Source organism: Phalacrocorax aristotelis, chromosome 6 (genome assembly GCF_949628215.1).
Source record: "Phalacrocorax aristotelis chromosome 6, bGulAri2.1, whole genome shotgun sequence".
Classification (NCBI taxonomy): domain Eukaryota; kingdom Metazoa; phylum Chordata; class Aves; order Suliformes; family Phalacrocoracidae; genus Phalacrocorax; species Phalacrocorax aristotelis.
In genome coordinates, this window is record NC_134281.1 from 54401986 (window position 1) to 54413068 (window position 11083).

Here is an 11083-nt window from a genome sequence, read left to right on the forward strand (position 1 = left end):
AGATAACATGACAGGTCTCTCCCATCATGCCTACATGACAGAGGTGGTAACGGAAGAGCTATTCTAATTACAAAGCATTGGTGTAGCACATACCACTGTTAGGCAGATGGATGGCATTAATGCTGAGTAATGCAGAAAGTTTCCAGAGATAACATCTTCATTAGCAGGACTATGATGTCCTACACTGGCTTGCTTTTAGGTCCGCTAGGCTGAAAAACAAGTGTTATAGATGAAACCTTCAAACATCATGAACATTTTTGTTCCATGTTTGCTGCAGAGAAAGAAAAAATATAGAGGTATAAAAAGGTAATCTGGTGACTGATGCAGACAGTATCTGGTGCCCTGTTTCCCTTTCTCCCAGCATGTCTGAGGCACTCAGCTGTCTGACATCAGCCCCTTGCCCCCTGCTCACTTATGTGTCAGTAAAAACCTAGTACAGATAAATTAAGGTAGTTCAGAGCATATCCCTGGGTTTCATCATCTCCTCAGTCACCAGCCATAGGACAGATTACAATTTCACAGATGCTAGGAGAGGAGATATTATAGCAAAGCAGTAGTGCCACTACAGATAAGGTTAAGATGGCACTTCCATTATAAACACCTATTTTCAGTGGCTTATAACTTCAGGCTACAAATTTCTCCCAGGCTGAAACTTGGCATATTTGGGCTCAGCTTGGTAATGGCTTTCCCTGCCTCTTCATGCCGTTTTGATTAGGTGTTTGCGATATGAGAATGCAAACAAATATATGTCTCTGGTGGTTTCAAACGGCAATGAAATACTTTTTTTCATGAAAAAGCCTGGAGGGCAGGATGTTTCTGTCATTCTAACACCCATTTTATTGTCAGCTATTTCCCCAAAAGATAATTTTTAAAGTGACAAAATTCACATCATTATTTCCAAAAAAACACCCCATTCAGGACATCTCAGGGGTAAGGTCCCTGCCAATCTGCTCTGAAGGGCACGCTGGGTCCCTCTGAGTGCCGAGGGCTCGCAGTGCTTGCCAGCGCCGCACAGTCCGGGCAAGTCCTTCCTCAGGGCTGGGACAAAAGCCACCCTTGGCAGAACAGCATTTCTGGGAGTTCAACATATGGACCAAAACTTCCCTATTTTGCAATGAGGAAAAATCAAGCATTGTTATATAGCACACAAACCTCATTATTTTAATGAGGCATTTATTCTAATTGTCTAATTATTTTGAATTATACCTCATTATTAAAATCCTGGTTTTTTCATTCTGATCTTTAATGAAGGATGTAATGAAATCCCTAAATACAGTACAGCTTTTTGTCTGCAGCCTTCTCCTCTCATGAAGTTTAGTATTTTTGCCAAAGTTGATAATTTTTGAGCAATCCTCCAAAACAATAAAGTACAGAAACCTACTTGCATGTCTGTCTACCTGCCTGGCTCCCTTCACGGTAGTATCTATTTCACCGGCTATTTAAAAAAATAAGTAACTGTAATAAACCTGTTGAATGAGACAAATTTTGTTTTACTTTTCCTGTGTATTTCTCATATACCAAGGTACGTTGAATTATTCTATCACAAGCAATGCATAACCCTTCTGTGGCTTTAATGAGCTGAGAGGATGCTGTATCAACCAAAGCATATTTTTAAAGAGTCAGACTCACAGTGGATGGAGTAGAAAAGGACAAAGAAATGTGAACAGGAAGAAGAGACAAAAAAGGGCAACCAACATATAAAAATGATTGAACAGCAGTTATTCTTGATATTTTTCATTTTTTCAAAATTTATTTCTGATTACCCTCATCAATTTAATTTTTGCCAGCATATCTAACACACACTATATCTCCTTTGTAGTTCTGGAACATATGTGGTATGTACCTCGTTCAGGGTACTGGGTTGTAATAAACCTACTGTGTACGTTCCTCGGGACACTGGGCCCAGGCACGCTGGGGAGAGGAAGAGATCGCAGTGACATTATGTTAACGGAACCTCCCTGGAGTCTCTGGGGGCACCATACTTACAATTTTTTTAGGCAGAAGACATTCACATGTGACAGATACAGGCATCAGTATGAAGCACAGGCAAGGAGGTAGCATACTCCTTACTCTGGTCACTCCAACCCGAAGCACATGGCAGGACTGGGAAGAGGCCAAAGGCAAAAAAAACTAAAAATTGAACGGCTGTTGTTTTTTGAAGACGAGATAGAAAAAGAGATATGATAAAAAATTATGACAATAATGGCAGAGCAAGAAAACTAGGAGATTCTTACATGGAACGTACCCAACAAAAAGCCACCCACTGAAACAGAAAAGCAACGATTTAAGTGTATGCAAACACTGTACTGCAAGAGTACATCAGCAATGACTGCAGTACACCAGAGAGATACCCACACTAGCTTTAAACTAGTGAGCCCGGGTACTGCCAGCAGTCAGCCACAGCAGTGCAGAGCTCAGCATGAGCTAATTTACCCAGCTTCTCAGCAAAGTAAATTGGCTGTGCTGGGCTCAGTACTGCCTTGGTTAGATTGTTACCGGTGTTTGAATTTAAATCTAGCTCAGGTTTCTCTGCATTACACTGCAGGCACTTGAATGATTGCTGGGTAAACCTACCGAAAGACTTTTAGAAAGACAGTTCTTAGATAAATTGTACACCTATGGAACTCCTAAAAATATTATTAAGTTAATAGTATAGTGCAGTAAGACTCGTCCCAAAGTACTAGATACATAGGCAGTAGGAACATTTGCGGTTGCTTTAAAGAGAACGGAATAATTGCAAAGGCTATAAGGAAGAGATATTTTTATGCTGCAGGGCATAAACCCCAACTTAAAGCTCCCTGTAAAATGCTGGTCCAGGTAAGGTTTGGATGACAATCCCGTATGGTCTATTTTATACTCCTAATTGGAAACCCTGATTAAGAGTACCTTTCCAGTGACTGTTGTAGGATTTTTCAGTATATGTAAGCCATCGTTATAAACATTATTTAAAAGTCTGACTCCAATCTGGTGAAAGGAATAACTTTTTAAGTCAGCATGGATGTACCAGCAAAAAAACCCTAACGCAACCCAAAATACCCTAACTTAGGAACGTTTAGCATTTAGCTGTAAATTCCATCTCACAAATGCGGCCATCTATCTCAAATGTTACTTTACTGAATAGTGACTAGATTAATCTGTTGTGGTTATGTCAGATGACTGTATGGTATACAGAAATGTTCCTTGAAGAGATGGATGCTTTTTCCTCTTTGTAAGAAGGATTGGCCATGGTTCAGTGAGACTGCAAAAATACTTTCGAATTAGGCATGGGCTGGCATTAATTGTTAGTGATTGAATGTCAATGGGTGAGAGTGGAAAAAAGCCCCATATAATGGCAGATGATGGTATGTGAAAGTGCCTGTTACACTGACACAGTATCACTCTATCAGACTATAAATGAAGGGCAAATTAAATTAGGTTAAATATATGGTTATTTAACAACACTCAGCCAAACATTTCTTTGCCGGATAGCAAATAAGGCTTGTATTTAACCAAAGATTAGTGCATTCCAATTTTAATACCAATGCAGTTTGTTTTTATAGGAGGATCTAAACAGCACTTTATGTTGACATTTCTATTGCGTATTTAATGAACGCATATCAAATATGCATGGCAAATAAATACTGTGTTCCACGTAAACCTTTCCCGCACAATTCCTGTCTTTTCTGCTTTGAAGTATATTTGTTCTCATAAAAACGCCTATCACTACAACGTAACTAAATCTTATTTCAATTTTTTCCATATAAGCAACAGAAATCTAGGTGATTATAAGTACTGCTGTACTGCTGTTCTAAAATGCAGTCCTGAGCAGCACCTCTGCCTTCCTCTAAGTAGTCAGTCTGCTGAGAGAGTACCCTTCTGACAGAACAGATTAAGGCTATCCAAAACTCCTTAATCTACTGTCCATACAGAACAGTGCTGTGACATTGCACATGATGCAACCAACAAAATCAGACCTGGCAGGGGATCCTAACTATGTTCTTCAGCTTGCATAGCTGTCTCTGTGCTCAGCTAGCGCAGAGGAACACCTCTTTTGATAGCATCTGGTTAGTTCCAGGTACAGGGGGTACATTTCCAGCACAATGTTCAATTTTACTGGATAAAATGTTCGTCATTCACATCCCAATGGATCCTGGCTGAAGTTTACTTAATCTGGAATTCTAGAGAACTTGTAGAAATACCTGGCAGACATTTACAGTGTAGAAGCCTAAAATGCTGTCTCTATTCAAAGAACTGTTTAAACACAAATTGTGAACTATATCATAAAAATAATAAATAAATATATGTCTATTGCACATATCTTCTGCCTACTTGCAAATAAGTCTAAGGCTGTGAGAATTGTTCCAATTTTCATTTTAAATGATGTAATCTAATCTATCAATTTGTTATTTGGGTGCCCTGAATTTCATACCGCTTAGTTTGAACAGAGAGCAGGCAACTCCTTTTTCTGTGCAAATATATTAACATAAAGGCAGTAATTACTATTTTTAAATTTTTTTTTTAAATTCACAAAGGTTTTTCAAACAATATTGCAGATTTTTTAAAGGAAACACAAACATTGTATTTGTTTGGTACCTTCAAGTCCAGAAATAACAAAACCCAGATTCCTTAGCTCAATAGATTCTGAAATTAATGCTTATTTCTGCACACATTCAGGTTCTGGTATTTTATAAAGGAGCTTTAATGCTAGTCTGCCTAGTAATTCACTATGGGATGTCTTTATATACCACTGACAGTAATACGGCTCATTTTGGGTGATTAACTTAACCCCCAGTATTGCAAGTGCCTTGCTACATTAGCATATCTTTCAAGGAATAGTTGCAATGTGAGAAAATTGCCTGTAGGATTATTTGCAACTAGGAACCTGTGAAATGTAAAATAAAATTGAAGACTATAAAGTAAAACATCAAAGCTACCTAAAATATTAATAGCCAGTACTCCAAAAAGTAATTTAGAAGAATTGCATGAGGGAGTGAAAATTACTAATTTAAAAACAGATAGCCCTGGCAAAATAAAGTCAGAAGTTTAGAACAAACAATAGATAATACAGATTCATTGTATATGCAATATGCAAAGAATGCAAGCGGCAGTAGCAGCTTTAGTAGCTGAAGAAGGCTGGGACTGAAATGCCTGACCAAGCAAGCAACTAGATCTGTACAAACAAAACAACAAAGTTGTATTATATTGAATTTAGGCTACCGGAGAGAGGGAAAAACAAGTCCTCTTTAATCCATCGAGTTTTCAGTTACATTTTCATTCTAATTGGGCACAGGCAGAAATTGTGGGCAGAAGGATTTTCTTTTTAATTGATGCATTTGGAACTGAGAGCCATTGTCACGCTATTCCAAGTCACGTTTTCACCTGTTCTCTGTGGGGCATACCATGTCGGAAGTTTCAGTTGGGTTTCTGTGGGAGACTACGAGCTTCAAAGCTAACATCGTGAAACCCGTTTCCCTTTTGATATGCACTTTTTCTTTTAATAAATTTCAGAACAAAGAAATAAACTCAGATGAAAGGCACAGAAAACAGAAGAAAATATCTTTAGTCTTGAATCAGGCCCCGATTCCGCAGGACGCGTGGCAGAGCTTCGTGTTGGATTCGTGTTTAATCTTCTTACTGAACCATTGCCTCAGAGAAGTTCTTATGTACTTAGGCTGCTTACTGCTCAGAGCACTAACACCGGGCCAAGAGCACGAGCATGAGCAAACTCTGTGTGAATCACTGAGGCCGCCTGCCTTCCAGGGCTGCCCAGCCTCGGCGCTCCCTCTTTGCTCGGGATTACACAGGCAAGAAGGTGACCTAAAGCCCTGCATCATATTCACGGCACGCTCAAAACTACTCCAAGCTGCACCAGTTGCACAGAACACCTGCACGTGAAAGCAATGGGATCTCTCTGTCCTTGTCTGCTCTTGACTTTGTGTGGGGTAATTCCAGGTCAAAGTCTAGGTAAGAAGCTGTGATTCACTGAAACCCACATTTGACTTCTGAAAGTCTTTAACACATTGCTGCCAGGGCTGTTCTGTGAAACTACATTAATGTCATAGCAGGTGCAGCTTTAAACTGTGCCAGTGAAATATATAATGTACAGCAAGGAGGGGCATTTCTGAAGAAGTTGCCACATACACGGAGTCATTCCCTTATGCAACTGAATATTGCGCAGGCTTAGGAGGAAAGTGCAGAGGCTAAGTATATTTGATTTATCCTCATATTTTATCTGTTTTTTTCTTCTGAAAAAGGCAGTGCCCTAATGGAGAAGTCTCCCAGGATAAGGCATTAGTGAAAGTTCTACAGAAAACAACATAGTTTGTTTGAAAGGGGACTGACTCAATGACGGAAGAGGTCTTTTTTTTTAAAAATCTCTAATAACTATGTTCTGTAGACATTTATAGTCTATAGTACAAGAAGATAAAAACTGAACTCGTTTGGGAAGTTCTGGTACTTAAAACTGTAAAGAATTCTACCAGCTGGTTCTAAAAGAGGAAAGAGTTTTCTGTATTACATACTCCAGACTAAATTCTGTAATTCTTGATACTAATCTTTTTAACCTGTGATTAATATATCTCAAGACTCTATTGATAATCGTGCTCACTTACAGATATATCACGATACAGTGTGATTACAAAAAGAGCACTGGTACTGTACTTTTAGCTTATATTTAAAAGTCAGGGAAAGAAGCTTGTTCAAACTGACCTATCCGTTCAAATAGCGGATGAAAAAACAATGCCAGCAGCTGTTTTCAGATGACGTACTCTAAATACCGGTTGGAATACAATACCTTTAAAAGAAGCTCTTCTTTGAGCTATGACATGTAGAGCAATAACCCTTACCTGAATGATTCACTTTCCTATAACAATGTGTGGAGCCTCTTCTCGTTATGCCGTACTTAAAGGTAGCAGAAATCACTTTTGAAGTGACTTGACTCAATCGTAGCGATTATTCTACGGCTAACCTATTGCAAGGCTGCTGTATCTTTTTTTCTTTCCTTCCACTTTCCACAAAGGGAATCTTCCTAAAGAACACTGAAGTTCATTATATTGATAAACTCATGATCCCATCTAGCCTGTATGGTTGCTTTGGACAACCGATTACCAGGAAACATTCAGAGCAGCATGAAGAGTCTAAATCAGTGTGGGTTGGGAGGATTAGACCCACTTTCCACCCCTGTTGCACTGAAGGTGTTTTGACTCCAGTTACAGAAGTCATCATGAAATGGCAGTGCTTTCTTTTCTGAACTGGGCTTTAAGAACAAGGTTATTCTTCACTGTAAAAAAGCTGGCCTGAGCCAAACGTTATAGATCTTGCTTAACAGTTTTCCAAAATTCTTTCACATATACCTGTGTCTATGTATAACAAACTATTTGACCAAAAGTGTTCCACCAAGTGAGGGCAAATGAGTGACCTTTATAGAGAAATCTGGAATAACTACACTGTCCAGACATTCTAACAGAAGAACAGAAAAATAAAAATACCCAGAGATAATACTGTGGTTAAATGGGGACTAAATGACCACTACTGATTTCTATTAATTTCACTATTGATTTCTAAAATAAATTACTTGATGTATCCTATGTATGCTAGATTCTTTACTCAGTGAATGCACGTACCAGGATTTCCATGTCAGAAGCCAGTGCTGATTATTATGAGCACGAGTGTCTCATCTGCTATGAAATGGAAAGGAACAGTTAAGCCAACCTTTCCCCCCCGCCCCCACCCCCAGCTTTACATTTAGTACCAGAACTTTACAGAGAGAACTATGCTTTGCTCAGCTGTGAAATACTGCGCCTTAGCAATCTCCATTCTGTGGATTCATGATCCTGAGGCTGCTGAACACACAGATGGCAGGGCTGTCTTGAGCAGTCTCATGCAGTCCTTTCGGCAGCTGAATACTTCTGAAATGCATCAGCATACTGATTCTTTCACCTTTTGTTTGGGAGCAATGACTTTTGTGAGGCTGCCTGGGCTAGACTGCTCTCACCTGAGCTGGTGGCTTTGCCGTTCCAAGCACTGGGCACCCACATACCCACTGAAGGCAGTGGGAAAGACAACTGTTGTGAAAATTTAGGTCATCAGCTTTGAAAACATATGCAATTCTTGTGCTGGTATATTACTTTTCCACCAGCTGGGGCAGCTGGCACAAAAAAGGCTTAAAACTTGGAAGGGCTTTGTTTTGTTTTGTTTTGTTTTCTGAGTACTTCCATCCTATTCTGGACCATACAGCTCTGTGACTGTAAGAAATATTTGTTACTGAAGTACATGACACTTCTATAAGAATTTGTAGTCACTTGACTTTTGTGCGTGTTGGTTGATAACAGTACTATTTATTACAGAAGCCTAAAGTGTCTCTTTGAAAAGAAATTATCAAACATAATATTTCTTTTTGTACAAAAATATCCTGTAAAAAGATTATTTTCATGAATAGCAACACTTTGCTTCAATTTGTATGTCTGTGTGCAATTTCTAAAGAAGCTTTCAGATAGATCTCATTTCTATGAGGATTTGATAAGACAACTCTGAGGAAATAATAAACAGATTCTATTTATAATGGACTTGCTAACTAGCACTCAGAAAAGGCTTTTATGCGTGAGGTCTTTTTCTTTGAATTGATCTTCCTTGGGACAAAACTATTATCATAGGATCCTGTTCAGTCCATAAGTATGCAGGGACTTGATTCTGTCTGAACCCAGATCTAAGGAGAAAAATTCATTGTTGCTTGGAATAGTAGGTGATGGCAGTACGCTGATATTTCCATTAAAATTAATTTAAAAAAACCCCAAACAAGTTAGTGTTTCCTCCATTTCAAGATTCCTGGGGAGATCTCATAATGTTGTACCTCCAGTGTCAGACTGGTTTCTCATCTGGTACTATTACATCTATCCAGTTTACCAAGGAAGGAGGACCTGGCATATTTGCTCTTCTCAGATTTCCCATTGTCCTTCATAAGGATTGTAGAATTTATATACTGAGGTATATACATAGGGGGGTGATTTTCACTGTTATGGGAAGCCCAGGTTTCCACAAATGATAGCTTAACATGCAGAAGGAGCAAATTGGTAGTTTGCACATACAAATATTTAGATATTTAGTGAGCAGAGGCTTCAGGAGTAGCAGGCAAGTTTCCAGTGCTTAGTCCATTATGTTCAGTAGAAACATACAGGACTTTTTATTCTGAAATGCAATGCCCCTGAAGAAGAGAGCTGATACGATACTACAGCTGGCCAGTTTGACTCTGCTGCCCATTCCCACTCAACCACCAAAACTTTTGTGTGTCTTTGAAGAGCTGATTTATCTAATCTGGTTCCTACAAGATTAAAGACTATGAAATGCCCATCTTACTTTCCTGTTGCATGCGGAACTTTGTACTGTAGAGACCAGTGCAACCAGTTTAGACCAACAATAAATTCATTCCTCTGCTCTAGGACCATGAGGCTCTCTCTAAATGTTTTTGAAGACCTGGGGCAGGATAATGCGAGGCTGTGGGGGAGAAGAATCGTCCTGGATTGCAGGGTCCACAGTAGGCAGCTGGCAGTAACTTTGAAAGTTTCAAGCACGAAGTCTCCAGTGCATCAAAGGTTACCGCTTAAATCTTCCTGCCCCACACATCTGCTACCATCTGATCTGGCTGTCTGCAGCAGACTCAGGAAATGGTGCTGAAACAAATGACACAAACATATTCAGAACAATTATCTCTAAAATGTTACGAAGGAATTGTAGTTCAGTGGTGTAAAAGAGTACAAAAAAAAAAAAAAAAAGCTTGACTTTAAAAGCTGGTTTTTTACCACTGCAATTTGTTGAAGAAAATAAAATGTATAAAACACTTTACCATTATTTTAATGGATACATCATGTTCCCCAGCATCAGAATGACAAAGGTGTAATTTGTTGTATTTATAACCTCTATCCTCATTTGCAGTGAAAATCTTACACATTCTCTTTAAAGAGATTTCACTTGGAATACTTACCTACCTTGCTATTTTGCTCTTATTTATTATTATTACATATTTTATTCTATTCTTTCTAAGAGAATAAATGGCAAAAGACTTAGTCATTATACAGTATCTCATAAAGCTCTCACATTTCTTGGAAAAAATGGTTTATGCTAAGATTGGTACTGACAAGCACTTTTTTAATTGCTAGTAATGTATACACAAAGAATACGGTAGATATTATAACTGATATTGCTGCTGAGGCTATAGTAATCTTCTCTGTATCAGAAATCCCTGCCATCATTTTGTTCTCTAGAGGATGTGGCGTGATTAGGGCAGTCCCATTGTTTCATCTGAAATCTTAGCAGATTAATACTTTCATCAGGGCATCAATTTGTCCCACTTTTCTTTTTGCTGCTCTTTGTGAGTGACACAGCCAAAGGAATGCACCTCTTTAAACTGTCATTCAGTTTAACTCCTCCTCTGCAATTATACTGGCATGCATAATACATCATAACAAATTGGATTTTGTGAAGAAGCAACAACAGAAATTATATTTGCTTGTGGCATAAGATAGAAGCTGTTGTAATAAGGGAGGGAGGGGTGAGCGAGGGATAAAGAAATCTAATAAATTATAACCACTTACAGAAAACAGCAGTTGCCTTCTATTTTCTCAAGGTTTCTTCTTCTTTAGCATAAAGACCAATTGCAGAAGCAAAATGAAAGAAAAAGGAAATATTAAAACAAATTAAATAGCTTTAGAATTAGGAAAGGCTTTACAAAATTGTACAGTGTGTTTGTTGTTTTAGCAGGAAGACTTCTGGCTTTAGAGGTTAAAAATAACGGCTGTACTTCAAGGAAAGCTTTTTGTTTGAACAAAAACTGTTAAAGAGATACCACCGGGTGAAAAATCCTGCATCTTATAGGACAAATATCTTTACCAGATCTCCTGGCTGGAATAAGGAACTTCCATTTTCCTTTGATGAGTAAAAAGCCTTCCCCTAAATACCAAACTCTGTGATGGTTTTCCAAGTCTGTCTAAGTCTAGCAGACTCAGTGGCTGATTATCCTCCTCCATGCATGTGATTGCCAGAGTTACTCAAGATAAGGGGCAACACAGAATATCCTTCAAGCGGCTGACTAGAGCCAACAACATATCCCCAG

At 38.7% G+C, this 11083-nt stretch overlaps 1 long non-coding RNA gene across 1 annotated transcript in view; it reads right to left on the reverse strand.

Annotated features, from left to right (window-relative positions):
* The window catches only part of LOC142059299 (uncharacterized), a 44453-nt gene extending 33724 nt beyond the window's left edge, over positions 1-10729 (reverse strand). The window contains exon 1 of the long non-coding RNA XR_012661277.1: positions 10566-10729. This is a non-coding gene — a long non-coding RNA (uncharacterized LOC142059299). The remainder of the gene's footprint in view (positions 1-10565) is intronic.
* Positions 10730-11083: the final 354 nt, after the last annotated feature.